This window comes from Akebia trifoliata, chromosome 16 (genome assembly GCF_017979445.1).
Source record: "Akebia trifoliata isolate Shusen 1 chromosome 16, ASM1797944v1, whole genome shotgun sequence".
In the NCBI taxonomy this organism is placed as follows: domain Eukaryota; kingdom Viridiplantae; phylum Streptophyta; class Magnoliopsida; order Ranunculales; family Lardizabalaceae; genus Akebia; species Akebia trifoliata.
Genome location: NC_141390.1, coordinates 21,186,108 through 21,209,269, shown reverse-complemented (window position 1 = coordinate 21,209,269; position 23,162 = coordinate 21,186,108). Strand labels below are relative to the sequence as shown.

Here is a 23,162-nt window from a genome sequence, read left to right as displayed (position 1 = left end):
ATTTTAATTTAAACCGAACCAAAACAATCTGAAACTCATGGTTTGATTTGGTTCTCGGTTTCAACTTAATTAAGTTGCACCCCTAAGTTTGAACAGGTGTTGTAATGTTGAGATAATAATGTGAGCCAAACCTCTTTAATGTTTAAATGATGTGATTAAATCTTGAATTGGGGTGTGAAAAATAATTTATGAAATTTGAGTGTAATAAGTAAAAGTTGGGATGACAATAGCAGCTCTTAAAAAGTAGGACCCAAAAATATGGATTGATGGTACCATGAACCCAACCCATATCCAACCCAACCTTTGGTTCAAATCTTGGGCCAATGACTTGGATCCAACCAAAATCTTAGGTTGAAGCCTTGGGCTAATGACTCTGATCGATGAGCCAAGCTCAGGTCTGAGGCCTCGGGCAAATTGACCAAATTTTGCCCATTGGTGCTACCATGCCGTGTTGTTCTAGTTTTGAAGACTTCTCTGCTCGGAGGCTGGAGTATCAGATCTTCTTTTCAGCTAAAATTGATGGAAATATCCATATAGTTCCAAACATGTAAATGCATGAAACAACGTCAATTGTCAAGTTGAAGAAAATTAACTACCGAACATGTAACTTTCTCGACCATGGTTTTAAAACTTGGTCAAATTTAAGTTGAGTTCGAGGATGCCAAACCAAGTTTGCCAATGTGAATTGGGAACTTCCTTGACTAGACTAAAAACTTGTTCAAATTGATTGATTTTTTGAAAACTCGGACGATTCAACCTGTTCGGAATTTGAATTGGTCAACCTATATTTTCTCCAAGGGCATTGATCAATTTGGAAATGAAACCTTGTCATGATTTACTTCGTTTATCAAGTTATACTTACCAACGAGCACAATGATTTGATCGATGCTGTTCTTTGGGACAATGAGACGGAAAAAAATATTGCATTGGATCAGTCTAGGCGATAAAGCTCTAGACGAAGTCGAATCTTGAACAAGATTTCTGTTGCTGATTCATGATGCACCCCAAGAATGCTCCAACAAAATATGACAAACATCAATGGAAGTACTACAATAGGTGTAGAAAATACACTAAAATGTACCAAAGAAACCAAACATGTGATCATGTTAGTTACAAACATTGTTCAAGAATTACAACAGTTCAATTTGCTTGCTTATATGCCGAGGGCAGTCCCCAACTGTTTTCCTACACGATATCATAGCTTCAATGTCAAGAGAAGCAACCAAAATCTTAGTAGGCTAAATCCTCTTTACAAATGGACTCCACGCGACAATCTTCATTGATTTTGAGATTTTAACTTTTTTGATTTGCTACTCTTCTTTTCCTGCATTTTCTTTTTCTTTGCTTCGGCCGTAATCCAAGAATAATCTGTTGGTATTGCAAATGGGTAATATCTTCGACCCGACTGGTGGACCCAGAAGCCGTAGAAGAGCTCGGACGGTGATAAGGAGCTTTAATCCATTGTAGCCATGAAGAACTCGAAGATTGCACCATTGCCGGGCTCTCTCGGCCTTGAGGGCTTGAAGGAGGTGTGCTGAACTCTCCCAATGGTTGCAACTCTTCAAATTTTGAAAAAGTAACCAACACCCTGATTGTGGGAACCACTGGAATAGCAACCTGGAAGTAAGGATGGTTTTTGTCAGTAAATATATGCAAAAGAGCAATCAGGATTTCAAGTCCTAAAAAAACTAACAGCAGCTGCAAAGAACAACTTAAATATAGAGAGCTGTTATTGGCATTTCAACTTTTTAGTCATTACACTCCAATTTTTTAAATTATTTATCACACCCTAATTAAAGATTAAAACACACCATTCGAACATTGCAGCAGTTTGGTTCACGTTATTTCCTCAACATTACAAAACATTATAACACATTCAAACAATTCCAGCGGTTGTTTATAGTTAGGATGAGGCTCATATAAAATCTTAAATCTAGCAAATAGAAATCGAAAAAAAAAAAGAAGAGGGAAGAGAGTTTCAAAGCCATTGATTTTTTTTTTAATGTTTATTTTAATTTTAATTGGGATGTAACACGGTAGGGATGCCAATAGCATCTCTCTTAATATAATAGTCAAGATTCCTAAACCGAAACTCATCAGTCAGACATTCCGAGATGGTACGGAATTTTAACCTAAGAAAACAAATCTTAAAGGCATCAATTAGAAGAAATATTCAAGTTGAAGATCTTAAAAGACCGAGGAAGAAAACCGAAAAGAATGTGGATTGACATAGTGAACACAGATACGAATTAAGGGGAAAATGGGTCAGTTCTTATAGGAAACAGAACCATTACCATTAATTTGTGTTCCGGTACCCTCGGTTTCGGTTCTGGTTCTCAAATCAATCAAACTAGAACTAGAACTGTCAAAAAGCTTCTCTTTAAACTGATCAGTTCTTGGGTTTTTTCGGTTCCTATCGTTTTGGTTCTCAATAGATTTGTTTCCAAGAGACTTGTCTCTAATCAGCTCCAATAAAAAGAGACCAAAATCGTCTAATCAGACAATAGGTATGCTAAATATTCTTAGCCCAATTGAATTTTTGAACCTTAACACGATACCTATTCCTTCCTACCAAAACTAAGAATCCTAACACTAATCCTGATCAAATTAATATCGATCCATTCAATCCACAAAAAATAGCACCAGAAATTTTCAGATAAATTACAACAAAATTAATTAATTAATTAAACAAAGAAATTGAGGGGAAAAAGATGCGGATTTTACAATAATTAATTGCTGTTGGGTTAACAAAACCAATTGGGCTTTTTTTTTCTTTCTGAATTTAAGATACAGCCCGTGGTCCTAAGTCCAAACGTGTTGGTGTGACCTGCCACGTGTACACAGAAAACATAGAGAGTTGTTATTGGCACACTAACTTTTACTTATTACTCCCCAATTAAAATTAAAGAAGGGATTTTTCCTAGAATGTGCGCAACTTGTATCAAATTTTTGGTTTCGATATACTGTTTGTTTTAAGTCACTTTTATAATTAATGAATTCGTTGATAAATTACCAACAAAATCGCTCATATGAAAAAATCGCTGGTATTTCATTTACAAAGTTGTTGATATTAAAACTGACAAAATTACGAATTCATAGATTATAAAAGTGATGAATGCCAATAGAAGTTCTCAACTTCATCTAAAAATATAAAGAGGATTAATCTAAAAATATACCCAATCAAATAAAAAACTTGATCTATTTATTTTGTTATTAATATTTTTGTGAAAATAAAAAAATAAATATTTTTATTTATTAAAATCTATTTATAAATTCAGTATAATTTTATTTGACTCATTTAAGCAAACTTGCTAATTTTTTTAGTTGAAAAAATTTTAAAGAAATTTTGTGAAATTTGCAACAACAAAAACTCATGCGTGGGCCCTTCTCCTCGATTTTTGTATATTTGAGATCCCTAGCCCATCTCAGCTCCGATTTGAGCCCAGGACTAATCAAATCGAAGATCTTGGGTCTCGATGAGACAGATGCCATGGTGCTGACAAATTTACTATTTCATCCATCAAGTTTTTTGAAATTATGAATTTTTTTCTTCTAAAAAGACGAAATCACACTTGGACCCTCAAAATATTGTGAAAACATTTCAAAACACCAAAAAGTGGTTCAAATAAATTGGGAAACTTGAAATTTTAAGCAAGCCCATCAAAAGTTTGGAAATTCCATTGGACACCTAAATTTTGAAATTGCAAAAGGTCATGATACTTTTTAAAATCAAAGTCGACCTACTTTCAATTGAGTTGTGACCCAGTGGAGCAACGATTCTAAACTCATCAATAACTAGAGTAATAAAAGATAATATTTGTGCATGCCTTAGAAATTCTTAGGTTGCTGACGAGCCGAATATTGATCAATCATTCGAGTCTCAATGCAATACCCTGCACATTGACAATCAATTAAAGCAAAAATAAATTGAGAAGTAGGACTCAAAGTCAAATCAAAGTCAATCAATAGGTTGTCAATGGTAGAGATGGACTTCTGTCAACCAGACCCAGTGTCCCGATGATCCAACTTGATCATTTTTAATGACATCCCAAGACCATCAAATTTTCAATTCAATTCAAAAGTATGTCTAGTTAAAACACACCAAATATTGTTGATGGCAAGATTAGGTAACCATGTAAGCAAGTGAGTCGGGCTTACAAAATATGAAGCTTTTTGTGGCAGTTTTCATTGCCACCAAATTACTGAAAATCGCCTCCAATATATGTAAGGGCAGTTTAGTCAGACGCCCACTATAGTGGTGTCTTCAATTACTTTTAGTGGCCAAGTAACGGCAGTAACAAAATTGCCTCTAATTAATGTGATTTAAGGCGATTGTTAGATTTTTAGAGGTGGTTTAAAATTGTCTTGGATTAATTTCTATAATTAAATAGATGAATTATACTCGACGGATTAAAACCACCTCTAATAACAATTTTTTTTTTAAAATAAATATTAGTCTAGGCGATTCAAAACTGTCTCTAATGTTTAAAAAAAAATTATTAAAAATTTTCGTTTCAAAATAAAACCTGCAATTATATAAAGAAAAAGACTTGTTATTGGCACCCCAAATTTCATTTATCACACTTCAATTTCTAAGGAAATGTTATTGGCACCCCACTTTTTACTTATTATACTTCAATTACTTATCACACCATAATTAGAATAAAACACAGTATTCACATTACAAAATATTATCACACTCTGTTCAAACAATTTCACTAGCTAATTTTAAATAACCACACTATGTCAACCAGACAAACTTATGAGTTTTACATGAACACACTCAAGGCAATGGCCTATTAGATTCACATAGCTGTAACACATGACACTAGGATATTTCAAATGATGGCCATGAAGCTATTGTATCCATCTTTAGAGATAAGAGAGTATAAAAGACCGGTATACTGGCTTTTACAGAAATTAACCTACTAGGGAGTACCAAGCAAGCACCTTTAAACGTGTAAATTCTTCATGTATAGCTGGCAATTTATGAACAAAGTTTGATATTAATGTATGAAGAATCACAGAAGGAAATTCTATTGGACAACCAAACATTAAGGGAAAAAAAAATTTAGGTTGGATAATGGTTTCTTCAAAAATTCAGATAAGCAATAGTGCAGCAGACTAGACGAAATTAGGGGTATTTTTCAAATGCATAGAAAAGCACGATTCCTCTTTCGCATTGGGAAAGTTTTGTCCATAAAAGACTATACAAGCTTTGTGTGTGTAAAGGTAGAGAAAGAGTATGAATTTTTTTGACATAATAACAATTTCCCCAAAATCATGATTGGCTAGCACTTGTGGAATTAACTCAAAGAGATAAAGTTAGCCAGTTATTTGTAAAACTAGTTGAATTAAAATATGTTTGTGTTCCAAATAACCCACTGAAAGAGAGAGATTAGAAGAAATTAAATTAAATTAAATGCAACTTCATTTTTCTTTTATTTTAGCTCTATTGATATTTTCTCATTAGTTTTCCAATTCTAGTCATGAATGCGCTCTCGATAAAATAGAGTGAAAAGTGCAAAGAAATAATTACCTACTTCAATAAAATCTGAAGAAACCAATTCTATTTTCTCAAAGGAAAATCCATGAGGGACTGTGATTTGATTGTCATTGTGCTGATGTGATAGTAGATTGTTTCCTCAACATACAAGTAAAAAGAATCTATGGTTATGTGCACAACTTCATGTCAGAAATGCGAGAATGGCAGTAAAAAATTAAAACCCTTCTAAATAGACTCTAAATCTTAATTATACCCAATTTCTAACCATATAACAATTTCACACAAATTGTTAGAAATGTAAGAACGGCACTCAATTGACTCTCCTGACCTGGCAAGTTTGGGAATCGTGGATCTATATGATTCCTTCGGGATACATTTTTTTATGGGAATGTGCAGATTTAAACCTGAGGCATACAAATCTACGATTTTTAAACTGGTCAAGTCAAGAGAATTGAATCAATGTGTCAAGTCAGGAGAGTTGAATGAGTCTGCCACGTGGGATAATTAGATTATCATGATTCTTCCTAAAATACCCAAATGGAAAGTTTCCAAAATTAATAGAACTCTTAATTTAGGCATACCCCTATGGGTTTTTGGGTGAAAAACAAAGAGTTTCTTATTTGTTAAAATAAATATTATTTTAACCTATATTTTCAAGAGTTGACAACGGAAGAATCACCAAAATAATTTTTTATTTACTGTGGGTATTTTTGATTTTGTGTTTCAATAATAAATAATAAAATTTTAAAGAGAGCTTCTATTGTATATTTTTTCCAATTGAATTTGTCACTTTTATAATCTACGAACTTATGAGATTATCACTTTTAATATCAACGAATTCGTAGATAAAATACCAACTATTTTTCCATGTCAATGATTTTGTTGATAATTTATTAACAAATTCATTGATTATAAAAGTGATGAATTAATTGGAAAAACATGTTTTGGGAATTAAAACGAACAATTTATCAAAATTAGAATTTTGACATAAGTTGCGAATATTTTAGAAAAAATCCCATATTTACTTATGAATTGGGGTGGCGTTAGGAAAAGTTGGTGTGGCAATAGAATTTCTCATTGTAAATGAGATGCTAAAATAGTAATATTGGAACGTTAACATCGTGAAATTCTCAAAAGGTTAAGGGTCAACATGAAAATATACCAAATCATAGGGGATCAACTTTTGATTTATTGAAAAATAGATTTTTTTAAACTAGTAAGATAATGAGAAATTAAATTTCGGGCTATTGCATCATTTTCTTACAATATGAAATTATTTTCAAGCACAAATTTACTTATAAAAAAACTAAAAATCTAGCATAAAGTTTTTCCAAGAAACTTTTTTCTGAGAATCACTGGAGCTTACACTATGTGAAACAGGAAATTCAATAGAAAAAATTGACGGGCCAAGGCTCAAGAAATTTAGAAACTGAATTTTGATGGTCTAGGACCATCGAAATTCTAGATATTCCCAGATTTGACGGCTTAGAACTGTCGAATTTCTCCCATCCTTCATTAATTTGACAGTTTTGGCCTATCGAAAAAAAAAGTTTGACAATAAAAAATTCGATGCCAATTCGACCCTTTTATCCGTCGCATTTTATGATATTTGATGCCAGGGCCATCAAATTTGAGCTTTTTTCACATTGTGTTAAGTGCTTCAAAAAAAAAAAAAAAAAAAAATAGAACTAGTTAAAGTGAATTGGATTTCAAGGTGCCTCCATCCCATGGAATCATCCAACTATCTCATCAGCTCGAAAATGAATCAAGTTAGGTGAGACATTTTGACCAAGTTATTGAGTTAAACATAACTTCTATTATGAAGAACAAATATATATGGCTTAAAAGTTTCGGATTGAGTAATATTGGAACGTTAACATCGTGAAATTCTCAAAAGGTTAAGGGTTAACATGAAAATATACCAAATCATAGGGGATCAACTTTTGATTTATTGAAAAATAGATTTTTTTTAAACTAGTAAGATAATGAGAAATTAAATTTCGGGCTATTGCATCATTTTCTTACAATATGAAATTATTTTCAAGCACAAATTTACTTATAAAAAAACTAAAAATCTAGCATAAAGTTTTTCCAAGAAACTTTTTTCTGAGAATCACTGGAGCTTACACTATGTGAAAACAGGAAATTCAATAGAAAAAATTGACGGGCCAAGGCTCAAGAAATTTAGAAACTGAATTTTGATGGTCTAGGACCATCGAAATTCTAGATATTCCCAGATTTGACGGCTTAGAACTGTCGAATTTCTCCCATCCTTCATTAATTTGACAGTTTTGGCCTATCGAAAAAAAAAGTTTGACAATAAAAAATTCGATGCCAATTCGACCCTTTTATCCGTCGCATTTTATGATATTTGATGCCAGGGCCATCAAATTTGAGCTTTTTTCACATTGTGTTAAGTGCTTCAAAAAAAAAAAAAAAAAAAAAATAGAACTAGTTAAAGTGAATTGGATTTCAAGGTGCCTCCATCCCATGGAATCATCCAACTATCTCATCAGCTCGAAAATGAATCAAGTTAGGTGAGACATTTTGACCAAGTTATTGAGTTAAACATAACTTCTATTATGAAGAACAAATATATATGGCTTAAAAGTTTCGGATTGAGTAGATTTTCAACCAATCTGAAACTTCTAACCTCGTCAAAAGTGATTTACAAATTGATGGTCCACAATTCTTAATCACTTTTGAATTTTATTTCTTCTTTTGTTAAGTGAGGCCCATTTCAAAATCGGATTCAAACCCAATCAATCTAAAACTTCAGCTGTGGCCCTTTGAGTTGTGTCCAACATGGAAGCGGCTCAAATCCCCAAAAATTTTAAAGAAATATTGTGAAATTTGCAACAACAAAAAATCATGCGTGGGCCCTTTTCCTCGATTTTTGTATATTTGAGATCCCTAGCCCATCTCAACTCCGATTTGAGCCCAGGACTAACCAAATCAAAGATCTTGAGTCTTGACGAGATGGACACCATGGTGCTGATGAATTTACTATTTCAACCATCAAGTTTTTGGAAATTATGAATTTTTTTCTTCTAAAAGGACGAAATCACACCGGGACCCTCAGAATATTGTGAAAACATTTCAAGACACTAAAAAGTGGTTCAAATAACTTGGGAAACTTGAAATTTTAAGCAAGCCCATCAAATGTTCGGAAATTCCACTGGCCACCTAAAATTTGAAATTGCAAAAGGTCTTGATTTCATCAAACTTTTCAAAATCAAAGTCGACCTACTCTCAATCGATTCGTGACCCAGTGGAGCAACGATTCTAAACTCATCAATTGCTAGAGTAATAAAGGATAATATTGGTGCATGCTTTAGAAATTCTTGGGTTGCTGACGAGCCGAATACTAATCAATCATTCGAGTCTTGATGCAATACCCTGCACATTGACAATCAATTAAAGCAAAAATAAATTGAGAAGTAGGACTCAAAGTCAAATCAAAGTCAATCAATAGGTTGTCAATGGTAGAGATGGACTTTTGTCAACCAGACCCAGTGTCTCGACGATCCAACTTGATCATTTTTAATGACATCCTAAGACCATCAAATTTTCGGTTCAATTCAAAAGTATGTCTAGTTAAAACACACCAAATATTGTTGATGGCAAGATTAGGTAACCGCGTAAGTAAGTGAGTCGGGCATTACAAAATATGAAGCTTTTTGTGGCGGTTTTAATTGCCACCAAATTACTGAAAATCGCCTCCAATACATGTAAGGGCGGTTTAGTCATATGCCCACTATAATGGTGTCTTCAATTACTTTAAGTGGCCATGTAACGTCGGTTACAAAACCGCCTCTAATTAATGTGATTTAAGGCAATTGTTAGAATTTTAGAGGTGGTTTAAAACTGTCTTGGATTAATTTCTATAATTAAATAGATGAATTATACCCGACGGATTAAAACCACCCCTAATAACAAAAAATTTTTTAAATAAATATTAGTTTAGGCGGTTCAAAACTATCTTTAATGTTGTAAAAAAAAAAATTATTAAAATTTTCGTTTCAAAATAAAACATGCAATTATAAAAAGAAAAAGACTTGTTATTGGCACCCCAAATTAAAATTAAAGAAGGGATTTTTCCTAGAATGTGTGGAACTTGTGTCAAATTTTCGGTTTCGATACACTGTTCATTTTAATTCTCAAAACATATTTTCCCAATTAATTAGTCACTTTTATAATCAACAAATTCGTTGATAAATAACGAACAAGATCGCTCATATTAAAAAATCACTGGTATTTCATTTACGAAGTTGTCGATATTAAAAGTGACAAAATTACGAATTCGTAGATTATGAAAGTGATGAATGCACTGAAAAATCATGTTTTGAGAATTAAAATGAATAGTGTACGGAACCCGGAATTTCGTCATATTCATCTCACGAACTGGAGATTCACCCAATAAAGAAAATAAGCAATAGGTTGAGAATAAGTAAAATTTGGGGTGCCAATAGAAATTCTCAATTTGATCTAAAAATATAAAGTGGTTTAATCTAAAAATATACGGAGTCAAATAAAAAACTTGATCTATTTATTTTGTTATTAATATTTTTATGAAAATAAAAAAATAAATATTTTTATTTATTAAAATCTATTTATAAATTCAATATAATTTTATTTGACTCATTTAAGTAGACTTGCTAATTTTTTAGTTGAATCAATTTGATGAACATTCAAGTCAAGTTTTACATATTGATATCTTTTAATAAATCTAATATACATAGATCAAATTAGTTTGATGATGATTATAACCATACTCATCTATGTGAGTTAAAAATCACTAGTTTTGAAAAGAGAAAACAATGATTTTTTTTTCATTGTTATATAAAGAGATGATCATAGTCAAGTGGCATGTCATTAATTTTGAAACATAGGTTTACTCAAATATTCTCGAATAAACATGTTTCTTTAAACCTCAAAATTCGTTGATAGGGTAATTACGGCGTTTTTGTTTCAAAAGTTATTTTTAGAATAATATTTGATAATATAAGTACTAAAGAGTCCATATTTTTTCAAGAGGGACTTTTTGATACATATTTTCAAAAAATTGGTCTTTGAGGTCATTTTCCCAAGATTTTATTGGATTAGTATTATTTTAGATTAGATTGATAAGATTTACTTCTACTTAGATTTCTTTCCATTAATTATTATCTATGGTTCAAGTTCATATGACTCATGTAGAATACAATATCCCAATGTTGTAAACACGAAATCTAATAGTCGGGATTGATTTATCCTCGGGATAAGCATTCTCAAGAAACGTGCTAAGCATAAATATAAAGAGTAACAATCAAATGACTCCCCCACATGGCATACTCAATTGAATCCTCTTGATGTGACATGCGCTTGAACCGTAGATCTGTACTCCTCGGGATACACAATTGCGGAGTACAAATTTACGGCTCAAGCACATGTCAAGTCAGGGGGAGACGATTGAGTATGCCACGTGGGGGAGTCATTTTATCCCAATTCTACATATAAATCCTAACCGTTGCCAAGATCATGTGTTTTCTACATGAGTCACAAAACTTGACTCATTTTCGATATAAATCTTATTAGGGTTCTCGTAATCAAATCCAATGAAATTTAATGCAGGCCCTCAATCAAAGTATTGCTAAATTCCTTTAATACACAATATGGTACCAAACCTTCCTAAATTATACATAGATTATTCAATTTTTTGAAGTGGCACCAACATTAAGGCTCATTTCTATCACATATCCCACATATTGCAATTATTTCCAAAAAAATAAATAAATAACCTGCCAACCTTAGCACCTCTCAAACTTCATCAAAGCCTTTTCTTCATGCATTTTCATTAAAATTTTATTTATTTATTATTGATAATATTTTCTTAATGAAGTCGTCTCTTGATTGTTGTATTGTTCAGAACATGCCCATTGGGACATGATGGAGAGAAGATAAGAGTGGATGGTTATTTCTTTATCTTGTAATTAATTAGTTCTAATGTTTTTATTTTCCTAATGATCAAGCAAGAGAATATCTAATTCTGATGTTAATTTAACCATTATAAGTTATAAGAATTAATGTAATCTTTAGCTCCACCATGCACATGCTAAATCATTTCCATAATTTTTTTTTTATATATACATTTTATGGGGATTTGAATACATCGAATTGGGGCATTGTTGATCAAGAGCAGCTATGATTCTATCAAATTGAATCATCGGAACCCAAATCCTTGGTCCATATCTAAAGTTATCGAATCAAAATAGATTGGATTTTGGGTCTAATCCGACATATTGAAAACCCTTTCTAATCTACCTATCCATTTTGCTAAAATGGGCTTATGTTCTCTTTTCTTTCTTTTTTTTCCTTTTTTTTTTCAGTTTTTATTTTTATTTTTTTGGGTCGTTGGTAAATTGGACTTGAACAATATATCTCAAAGTTGCATCCCAATATGTCAATTAACTGAGCTAAGATCAAAAGAGTTTTTTTTCTTGAGAAAATTACAAAATTATTAAGAGAAAAGGCCACAATTATTACCATAGAGGAACACTGTTCATTTCAATCTTTAAATTGAAATATATTATGGTGTCGATACAAAATGTTTACCATATATTTATATTAATTTTCTTTACTAAGCTAAATCATAATGTACAAAAAATATATATATATATATATATATATATAATATATATATATATATATATATATATATTGTAGGATCTTTATAATTGCATGTAATTTGTGTCTAAGGGAATAGAAAACGACGAAGTCATTATTAAAATGTTCCAAATTTTGCTCTAAAATTTCTTGAGTCTGGTATAGATTGATTCCTATTGAACCATCCCCCTTGGTATTGATTGATCACTGCTTCCTGTAATGAAAAGCACTCTCAAATATACGACTTGTCTTCAATATTATATGTATTACACTTGCGAAGTGTTTGATGACATCTTATAGCCTTCACTATGCTACAAATATATATGAATTTTGTTCAAGTTCATCATTCTAAGAGAGTCAGTGGGATACCATTTGGTGTATGGGTTCAAACTTCAAACTATAACGTCTTGATCATGAACCTCGAACACAGAATTTAGATGTTTGGTTATTTAAATTTTACTTCAACAACTATAATTAATCAATCGAACTGAAAGTTCATATAAAAGTCATTTTTCATTGCAATACTAGCACTTTTAACTCTAATAATATTTTCTCACTAGTTTTCCAATTCTAGTCATGATGCGCTCTCAATAAAATAGAGTGAAAAGTACAAAGAAATAATTACCTACATCAATAAAATCTGAAGAAACCAATTCTATTTTCTCAAAGGAAAATCTTTGGGGGACTGTGATTTGATTGTTATTGTGCTGATGTGACGGTAGATTGTCTCCTCGAGATACAAGTAAAAAGTATCTACGGTTATGTCTACAACTTCATGTCAGAAATGTGAGAATGGCACAAAACAAAAAAAAAAAAAAAAAAAACCTTTTTAAATAGACTCTAAATCTTAATTATACCCAATTTCTATCCATATAACAATTTCACACAAATAGAAAATTTTCAAAATAATAACTTTCCTAAAAGAGTTGTGGCAATCTGACCATCCCTCGTGGCACACTTAATTGATTCTCCTGACTTGACAAGTTTGGGAATTGTAGATCTATATAATTCCCTCGAGATACATTTTTTTATGGGAAAGTGTAGGTTTGAATCCCGAGGCATACAAATTTACGATTTTTGAACTTATCGAGTCAAGAGAGTCGAATCAGTGTGTCAAGTCAGGAGAGTCGAATCAGTGTGCCCGTGGGATAATATTAGTCAATATTGGAGATTTAGGCATACCCCTACGGTTTGGTCAATATTGGAGATACCCCTGTTTTTTCAAAACGATGTCATGCTTCTTGACCTAAGTCTTCTATCATGTAGTTAAATAAATGACTTACATGCCCTCATCTTCAACCTCCAACAGAAAATCCCTTAAACAAGTCATCTTCAACCCGAAATTTCTATATACTTCAAAACACAAACCCCCACCCAAGAACAAGAAGGATTTTGGCGGAATTAAAAGATGAAATCTTTTTTTGGGTGAAATACAAAGAGTCTTCTTTGTTAAAATAAATATAATTTTAACCTATATTTTCAAGAGTTGAGATCGGAAGAATCACCAAAATAATTTTTTATTTAGTTTGGGTATTTTTTTTTTTTCAATAATAAATAATAAAGTTATAAAGAGAGCTTCTATTGCTACACCAACCTTGCTAATGCCGGCCAAACTGCCTGTTCATTATTTGGTGACTCACATAGAGTGAATCTCCATTTTGTGCCATGAAATTGACGAAATTCTGAGTTCGGTACATAATTCATTTTAATTCTTAAAAACATGTTTTTCCAATTGAATTCGTCTTTTTTATAATCTACGAACTTATGAGATTATCACTTTTAATATCAATGAATTCGTTGATAAAATACCAACTATTTTTTCATGTCAATGATCTCGTTGGTAATTTATTAACAAATTCATTGATTATAAAAGTGATGAATTAACTGAAAAAACATGTTTTGGGAATTAAAACGAACGGTGTATTAAAATCAGAATTTTAATATAAGTTGCGCATAGTTTAGGAAAAAATCCCATATTTACTTATGAATTGGGGTGGCGTTAGTCAAAGTTGGCGTGGCAATAGAATTTCTCATTATAAATGAGATGCTAAAATAGTAATATTGGAACGTTAACATCGTGAAATTCTCAAAAGGTTAAGGGTCAACATGAAAATATACCAAATCATAGGGGATCAACTTTTGATTTATTGAAAAACAGATTTTTTTAACACTAGTAAGATAATGAGAAATTAAATTTCAGGCTATTGCTTCATTTTTTTAAAATATGAAATGGTGGAATTTCTTTTCCACAATTATCCAGGGATTCTTCCGATCTCAACCAAATAGAGAAAAATCATTTTCTAGCACAAAATTACTTATAAAAAAACTAAAACTCTAGCATAAAGTTTTTCCAAGAAACTTTTTTCTGAGAACCAATGGAGCTTAAGTGCTTCAAAAAATAAATAAAAATAAAAAACAATTTTTTTAATCCTCAATTCAACAAAAACTGAACTCTTACCAGAAGAAGACGAATTGTTGAGGTTCTTTTCTACCAGTGAAAAAAAAAAAGGAAAATAAGAATAGAGAGTTGACTTTGACCATAATTTTAAAATTAGTCAAAGTGAATTGGATTTCAAGGTGTCTCAATCTCATGGAATCATCCAACCACCTCATCAGCTCGAAAATGCACCAAGTTAGGTGAGACATTTCAACCAAGTTATTGAGTAAAACATAATTTTTATTATGAAGAACAGATATATATGGCTTAAAAGTTTCAGATTGATCAGATTTTTAACCAATCTGAAACTTCTAACCTCGTTAAAAGTGATTTACAAATTGATGCTTCTCAATTCTTAATCACTTTTGAGTTTTATTTCTTCTTTTGTTGAGTGAGGCCCATTTCAAAATCGGATTCAAACCCAATCAATCTAAAACTTGAACTGTGGCCCTTTCTGTTGTGTCCAACATGGAAGCGGCTCAAATCCCCAAAAATTTTAAAGAAATTTTGTGAAATTTGCATAAACAAAAAATCATGTGTGGGCCCTTTTCCTCGATTTTCGTATATTTGAGATCCCTAGCCCATCTCAACTCCGATTTGAGCCCGGGACTAATCAAATCGAAGATCTTGAGTCTCGACGAGACGGACGCCATGGTGCTGACTAATTTACTATTTCATCCATCAAGTTTTTGAAAATTATGAATTTTTTTCTTCTAAAAAAACGAAATCACATTAGGACCTCAGAATATCATGAAAGCATTTCAAAACACCAAAAAGTGGTTCAAATAACTTGGGAAACTTGAAATTTTAAGCAAGCCCATCAAACGTTGGGAAATTCCACTGGCCACCTAAAATTTGAAATTGCAAAAGGTCTCGATTTCATCAAACTTTTCAAAATCAAAGTCGACCTGCTTTCAATCGAGTAATGACCCAGTGGAGTAACGATTCTAAACTCATCATTGCTTGAGTGATAAAAGACAATACTGGTGCATGCTTTAGAAATTCTTGGGTTGCTGACGAGCCGAATACCGATCAATCATTCAAGTCTCGATGCGATACCCTGCCCATTGACAATCAATTAAAGCAAAAAATAAATTGAGAAGTAGGACCCAAATTCAAATCAAATTCAATCAGTAGGTTGTCAATGGTAGAGACGAACTTCTATCAACTAGACCCAGTGTCTTGACGATCCAACTTAATCATTCTTAATGACATCCCAAGACCATCAAATTTTTGGTTCAATTCAAAAGTATGTCTAGTTAAAACGCACAAAATATAGTTGATGGCAAGATTAGGTAACCGCGTGAGTCGAGCACTACAGAATATGAAGCTTTTTGTGACGGTTTTAAATTGCCACCAAACTATTGAAAATTGCCTACAATATATGTAAGGGTGGTTTAGTCATACATCCACTATAGTGGTGTCTTCAATTACTTTTAGTGGCTAAGTAATGGCGGTTACAAAACCACCACTAATAATAACAATTTAAGGGTTATTTTAAATCATCTCTAATTAATGTTATTTAAGGGTGGTGGTTATATTTTTAGAGATGGTTTGAAAACCGCCTCTAATTAATGTGATTTAAGGTGATTGTTAGATTTTTAGAGGTGATTTAAAATTGTCTTGGATTAACTTCTATAATTAAATATATGAATTACACTCGACGGATTAAAACTGCCCCTAATAACAATTTTTTTTTTAAATAAATTTTATTTTAGGCGGTTCAAAACTGACTCTAATGTTGTAAAAAAAATTTATTAAACTTTTCGTTTCAAAATAAAACCTACAATTATATAAAGAAAAACACCTGTTATTGGCACCCCAAATTTCATTTATCACACTTCAATTTCTTAGGAAATGCTATTGGCATCCCACATTTTACTTATTATACTTCAATTAATTATCACACCATAATTAGAATAAAACACAGCATTCACACTACAAAACATTATCACACTCTGTTCAAATAATTTTACTAGCTAATTTTAAATAACAACACTATGTCAACCAGATGAGCTTATGAGTTTTACATGACCACAGTCATGACAATGGCCTATTAGATCCACATAGCTGTAACACATGACAGTAGGATATTTCACATGATGGCCATGAAGCTATTGTATCCATCTTTAAAGATAAGAGAGTATAAAAGAGCGGTATACTGGCTTTCACAGAAATTAATCTACTAGGGAGTACCAAGCATACACCTTTAAACGTGTAAATTCTTCATGTATAGTTGGAAATTTATAAACAAAGTTTGATATTAATGTATGAAGAATCACAAAAGGAAATTCTATTGGACAACCAAACATTAAGGGAAAAAAATTCAGGCTGGATAATGGTTTCTTCGAAAAATTAGATAAGCAATAGTGCAGCAAACTAGAGGAAATACATAGAAAAACACGATTCCTTGTTCGCATTGGGAAAGTTTTGTCCATAAAATACTATACAAGCTTTGTGTGTGTGAAGGTAAAGAAAGAGTACGAATTTTTTTGACATAATAACAATTTCCCCAAAAATGTGATTGACTAGCACTTGTGGAATTAACTCAAAAGTGATGAAGTTAGCTAGTTATTTGTAAAACTAGTTGAATTAAAATATGTTTGTGTTCCAAATAACCCACTAAAGGAGAGAGATTAGAAGAAATTAAATTTAACAATCATGCATAAGATTCATTGCAGGATCACCTCCAATTCTGCTATCTCCTACTCTCGTTTTGCAAATGTCACAATGAATGCAACCTTCTTTTTCTTTGCTTTTTGAAGCTGATATCAAATGGAAACTAAAATCAGTATGTGCAACGATGGTCTTCCCTAGGAAGCTAAAATGTTACAAACAAGCAAACAAGCAACCTGTTCCTTCAATAACTCTTTTGAAGATTGTGATGTCTGAAGATAACTAACCACTAACTCGGGTTCTGCATAGATGAAAGGAGTCAGATTCACGTAAATATTTGCATAAACACCACCAAAATGAGAGAAAATACGGGGGGAAAATGACACTTAGGAAGAGAAAGACGTAACCTAGAGATGTCTGCTTGTAAAAGGGACCCATTCTGAAATGTTTATAACTTGACAACAAGATACCAACTGTCCATCTGTTATTAACCCTAGTTCTTCAATCATCATAAATGACACTATACAACACACACTGAAAAAGATTACAAGAATAACACCTAAATCTCTAAAATTGCAACCATCAACCCAATCTAACAATGAAAGAATCTCATTGCACATTGAAGAAATGAAAACGTAGATTATACATTTCTTAAAAACTAATAAAAGAACATAAATCCTAGTTCTTCAACCATGATAACTAAGATTAGAAGCCAAAAATAAGATTAGAAGTCAAGACAAAATAAAATATTTTTGAAACTGTTAGACTAAACCCTATGATCCGAAGTATAAATCAAGTAAGAACACAAGAATCTCACACGACACAAAATATACGTGGTTCGGTCAAAGAACCAACCTACGTCCACGGGCGAAAACGGTGATTTCACTATATTAACTAAAGAAAAACACGGTTACAATTTCTCTCTGTCTCTCGTATGTTTCTCTTACCCTTTAGGGTTTCATCTCTTACCCTTTATATACTTAGGGTTACAAAGAGGTTAAACGGGTCAGATCCAAAATCAAACCAAATGGGCTCAATATTTTGCCTGGGGGCGAAGCCCCCAGACCCCCAGTAATGGTGGGGAAACCCCACACATTACCAATTAAACAGGTCATGCGGGTCGTTAACGGATCTCAAAAGATCTGGGTTGAATCCACGACAACCCTCCACATACAAGAATAGAAGACATAACCAAAGAAACGGACATTTTCATTCACATTGTTTTTTTTTTTTTTTTTGATCGGTTCTTCATTCGCATGTTTGGTAGTAAGGCTGAACGAGAATCCGGTTTGTTAATGTTTCTAGACAAGATCTACAAGAGTAAAACGGATAAATTGAAAAAAAAATTACAGAAAACTAAGATAAAATGCAAAAAATAAAGATCACCATGTGACATCAAGATATAAAATCCATTAAATAGTGAAATTAGCCCTAGCAAGCTTGAATTTGAATCGTATGACCCAGGCAAGGAAGGGCTCTTAGGCCATTCAAAATTTATCAAATCCAAGCCGAGAACTAATCCCCATTACAGTACCATTCATATCAAGGTTACACAGATAGAGACTTCCACGTCACCTTGAGCTACTTCCTTTGATTTGGTTAACATAAGCATCCACCACGAAGTAATCAATAACAGGCCTCTCCTTGAAAAACATGCAAACAATAATTAACCCAAAGAAAATCCCCAACCAGCTCCAAATACACTAAACACAATCCAGCATTCCCAATGAGCTTGGATTTTACCAACCTTATGTTCCTCGACCTATCATTCAACAACCTCTCTGGTCCTTTGCCTCTTTCCTAGGCCTTCCTAACCCAACTCTTATACCTCGATATCAGTAACAATAAACTATTTGGTCAAATCTACCCATTCTTTCTGTCCAATTGGACCCGACTCTCATTCTTGAAACTCAGTGACAATAACTTGGTAGGAATACTCCCTCCTGAAATCGGGCTTCTTCTTAATCTCGACTCCTTGATCATGTTTAATAATAGAGTTTCCAGGAAGATACCAGATGAGATTGGAAGGATATCAAATTTAAGGTTTTGGATTTGTCCATAAACAATCTAAGTGGACAGATACCGGCAAAACTTGGCGATTGCAAAGAGTTATCGTTTTTGAAAGACCTTTGCCCGCAAAATACTTTCAGAGCTGGAAAGCCATGATGATGGTCGGGAATGCATCCCAATTGTATCTTGGAGGTAATAATTAGTATTATAATCTCTCAATTATTCTCTCATACAAAGGATAACAAATGGTACTAGTGAAAATCTTTACCAAGTTAGTGATAGGAGATTTCAAATCTCTTGTTCTACTAAATTTGTCTCACAATGACATCATATGCCACATCCCATCATCGCTAGGAAATTTGACTCAACTTTAATCTTTTGATCTCTCGCTAAACAAGCTCTTGCGAGAGATTCCTCGGGAATTACTTCTTCTTACATTCCTTGGGGTGATGAACCTTTCACATTACTTCTTCTTACATTCCTTGTTGGAAGCATACCACAAGGCAGACAATTTAATACATTTTCAAATACTTCTTATGAAGGTAATCCAGGATTATGTGGATTTCCATTATCAAGATAATGCAGAGATACCAATACGAGTTCGCCACCGACAACTTTTCCATAATTCAAGGATTCCACCTTTGCAAGTGGCTTTGATTAGAAATTTATGTTGATGGGTTGTGGATGTGGAGTAGTTATTGGCATTGTGTTTGGATATACTATCTTCTGGAAGGAAAATGGATGGCTCACGAGGACTCTTGAAGGGGAACGATGTAGGCGGGGCAAAAAGTTGAAGAGGATTCACAGACTTCAAGCGCCAAATAGAAGATGAAGAAAGGTAGTAAATTTTTTTTTCTTCAAATGAACAATATTGTTGCCAAGGTTATTTGAAATATTTTCATAAGATGTTGTAATCAGTAGCATTTGTTAATAAAAGAAGTCGTCTCTTTGACTTCAATTTAATCTTACCAACAAAAAGAAAGATAAAAATATATGATAGAAAAGCATGGCATGAGCTAATTGACTAGAAGTCCTTACTAGAATCTCTATATTGTAAGGTTTCGGGTGTAAGAATTTCTTAACATATATTGAAGTATAATCTTTCTCTACATGGAAAATGGCAGAGCATGTCCTGACTCATCCTATAGATGTTGATTGCATTGATCGCAAGACTCATTTTTACAAATATTTGAGCTTCTTCCAACTTCACTGTCGTTGCTTCCTTGATTAAGGGACTGAAGTCAATCCCATGGAGAGCAATGGAAGTTGCAAAGATAATTATCTGTATTGGAAAAAGATTAAGGAGCTCATATCTCATGTACACAGAGAAGCCAACAGCGTATCAAACTTCTTGGGGTTCCTTTTTACTCCTTTTAGTTTCATGACATGCATCCTCTTTTTAATATGATTAGATATCAAATTTCTTATACAAAGAAGGAATCCATTTTTATTTTTGTATATTATCAGTCATATGTATTTATCTATTTAATTTTAAGCATCAGATCAAACTTCAAATATACGTAAGTGAAACAACCTTGTTTTTTCCCCCACTTATGCAGATATTCTAACCGCTACCTCTTTTTCAATGGATCAAACTAAGATACTGTTTTCTACTAAATGGATGCAATGAGATGAGTTTTTCTTGGATGCTTTTAGTTTTATTTTTTATCCACGACATTGTTCCTTACCATAATTAACATTACTTGAACAACTTCTTCATCGTTGTGTCAAGATGAGAGTCATTGTTTCCTAATGAACAAACACCGTGTTTTTGTCTAATTCAACATAGCTTATCACTTAAAAAATGAAATTTTTAAAATTTGAACGAACCAATGGGCATAACAACGAAATGAACTTGAATACACATTATCAAACTTAAAATAAATCTTGTAAGGAGAACTCAAATTTTAGAATGAAACATTTTTTGAGAAAGTTGAGTAGGAGGATTGGATTTTCTTAGAACTTGAGTTAGTTTTTTTCAACTGCTGCGACACTTAATAGTTGAAAAATTACATTGGTTGGAGTTTTTCCAACAGTTACGAGCTTGGGAAAAAAAAGAGTCAATGTTACATTAGTAGTTGATACCTCTGTCAGATTTTCCAAACACTTTCTCAACCTTCTTTGTATAAAACCTTGCAAGGACTAGCTGTACAATCTCATCAGCACAAGGATGTAGGAATTGTGGTTTAACTGATTTGTAGAAAATCTGTAAAGAAATTTACATTTACACGGTACTTTACATAGGAATAGAATAGAAGTTCCTTACAATTCTGTCAAGTTTTGAATCTTTAACATGTCTTGGAAAATTATCTTCAAAATGTAAATTGAAATTGTGTCAATTAAACAGATGTAGTTCGTACAGAATGAGACTAATTCCAAATCTTGGAAAGGTTCTCCTCTCAACTCTGGAAGAGGAATGGATGACGAAATTCACTAAAACATGTTTCTTAGTTCCTTGGTCTAATGGAAGTGAGCTAAGGATTTGAATTAGTTTGATGTTGGTCTATTACTAATTTACCATAGGATGTTATCTCAAATAATATTGTAACTTAATTCCTGTGAATTGGCAAATATTGTCTTAGATGATGTAACTTGCAACTATGTAAGATGGCTGATTCTTAATATTAGGATGGGGAAAGTTTTGATTTTTTACATTTTTTCAAAAAAAAAATGTGCTATTTTGGTTAAGTACGACTAGATTAGGGAAGTGGAGTCAAATTAGTAGTACAAAACTTTATTTAAGGTGTGGAAATTGAGTTGCAAAGCAGGGAGTTTCCATTGAGCATGTTTTAGAAATTGAACAGGATTAAAATTTTCTAAGTGAAAATATTGTCTAAAAATATATGGAAATAAGTTTGTGCAGTTTTTTAAAGTATTTAAGGTATAGAACCAATTAGCCCATTCGATTGGAGATCAAGAAACTTAAAATTTTCGCATCCAGAGATTGATAGTGGATATTTGTATTGCATATATAGATGAATTCAAATTCCTAATTAGATCAAGAAACTTAAAATTTTCGCATCCAGAGACTCATAGTCAAACAAAATTACTTTTTTTTTTTCTTCTTATAGGACTCTAGTTCAAGCTAGAAGTATATGTATATCGACTCTGTTAACTTGAATTACTTAGACAACACCAATAAACAAAAACGAATAAATTAAAGATCGTCAAAAGATTGAAATGGATCCCAAGTTGGTGGCCCAACTGTTTCAATCACATATGCATCTAGTGTTTGGTTCAACCGTCAATATCTATTATCTTAGGGTGAATTTTTAGATGGGGTAAAAAAACTTGTCAGTTACGCTACTGGACCAAGGACAAAGTGCTTTTCTTGATTGTTTGAAGCCTAAAAAATTATTTTTACTAATTTGTTCACTAAATTAGTTAAGACATAAAATAGCTACTTGGATCATATTGCTTCTTTCTTCGTAACTTCTGACTCCCAATTACTCAAGACTGCCTTGAAATTTTTTAGCTTCTAATGCAAGTCAGTCTCATTTAAAAAGCCTTTGATCATATTAAATCAACTTATCTCTTTAATGTTGAGTTCGGTTTTAAGTTTCTAAGTATATTCCTTTGCTCCATATAACATGGGTATTAATATCATTGAAGCATTGTGGCTACAAATATAGGCTTAGAAATATCCTTATTACTCGTCAAACACGGGTCTTCCATTACTCCAATAACGACCCTGAGCTTGATTGAAGATGATGGCTTTTGTAGTCTTTGGAGTATTAAGTACTCTACTTTATTGTATTATGAACATTCTTATTTTTCATTTAAATTACATAATTACCATTATTTTATTTTAGTATTAAATATTTTTTTAATTAGATATATCTTACTTTTATTAACTTTACCAATCTTGACATGATGGAGACCTAGAGTATTTACAAAAACACAAGCCAACCAAGTTGCAATGGAAGAACCAAACCATTATTTATTTTA

General features: G+C 32.4%; 1 protein-coding gene across 1 annotated transcript in view; it reads right to left on the bottom strand.

Annotated features, from left to right (window-relative positions):
• LOC147382816 (uncharacterized) overlaps nt 1-23,162 on the bottom strand; it is a 37,687-nt gene that overhangs the window by 9,516 nt on the left and 5,009 nt on the right. The window lies entirely within an intron of this gene.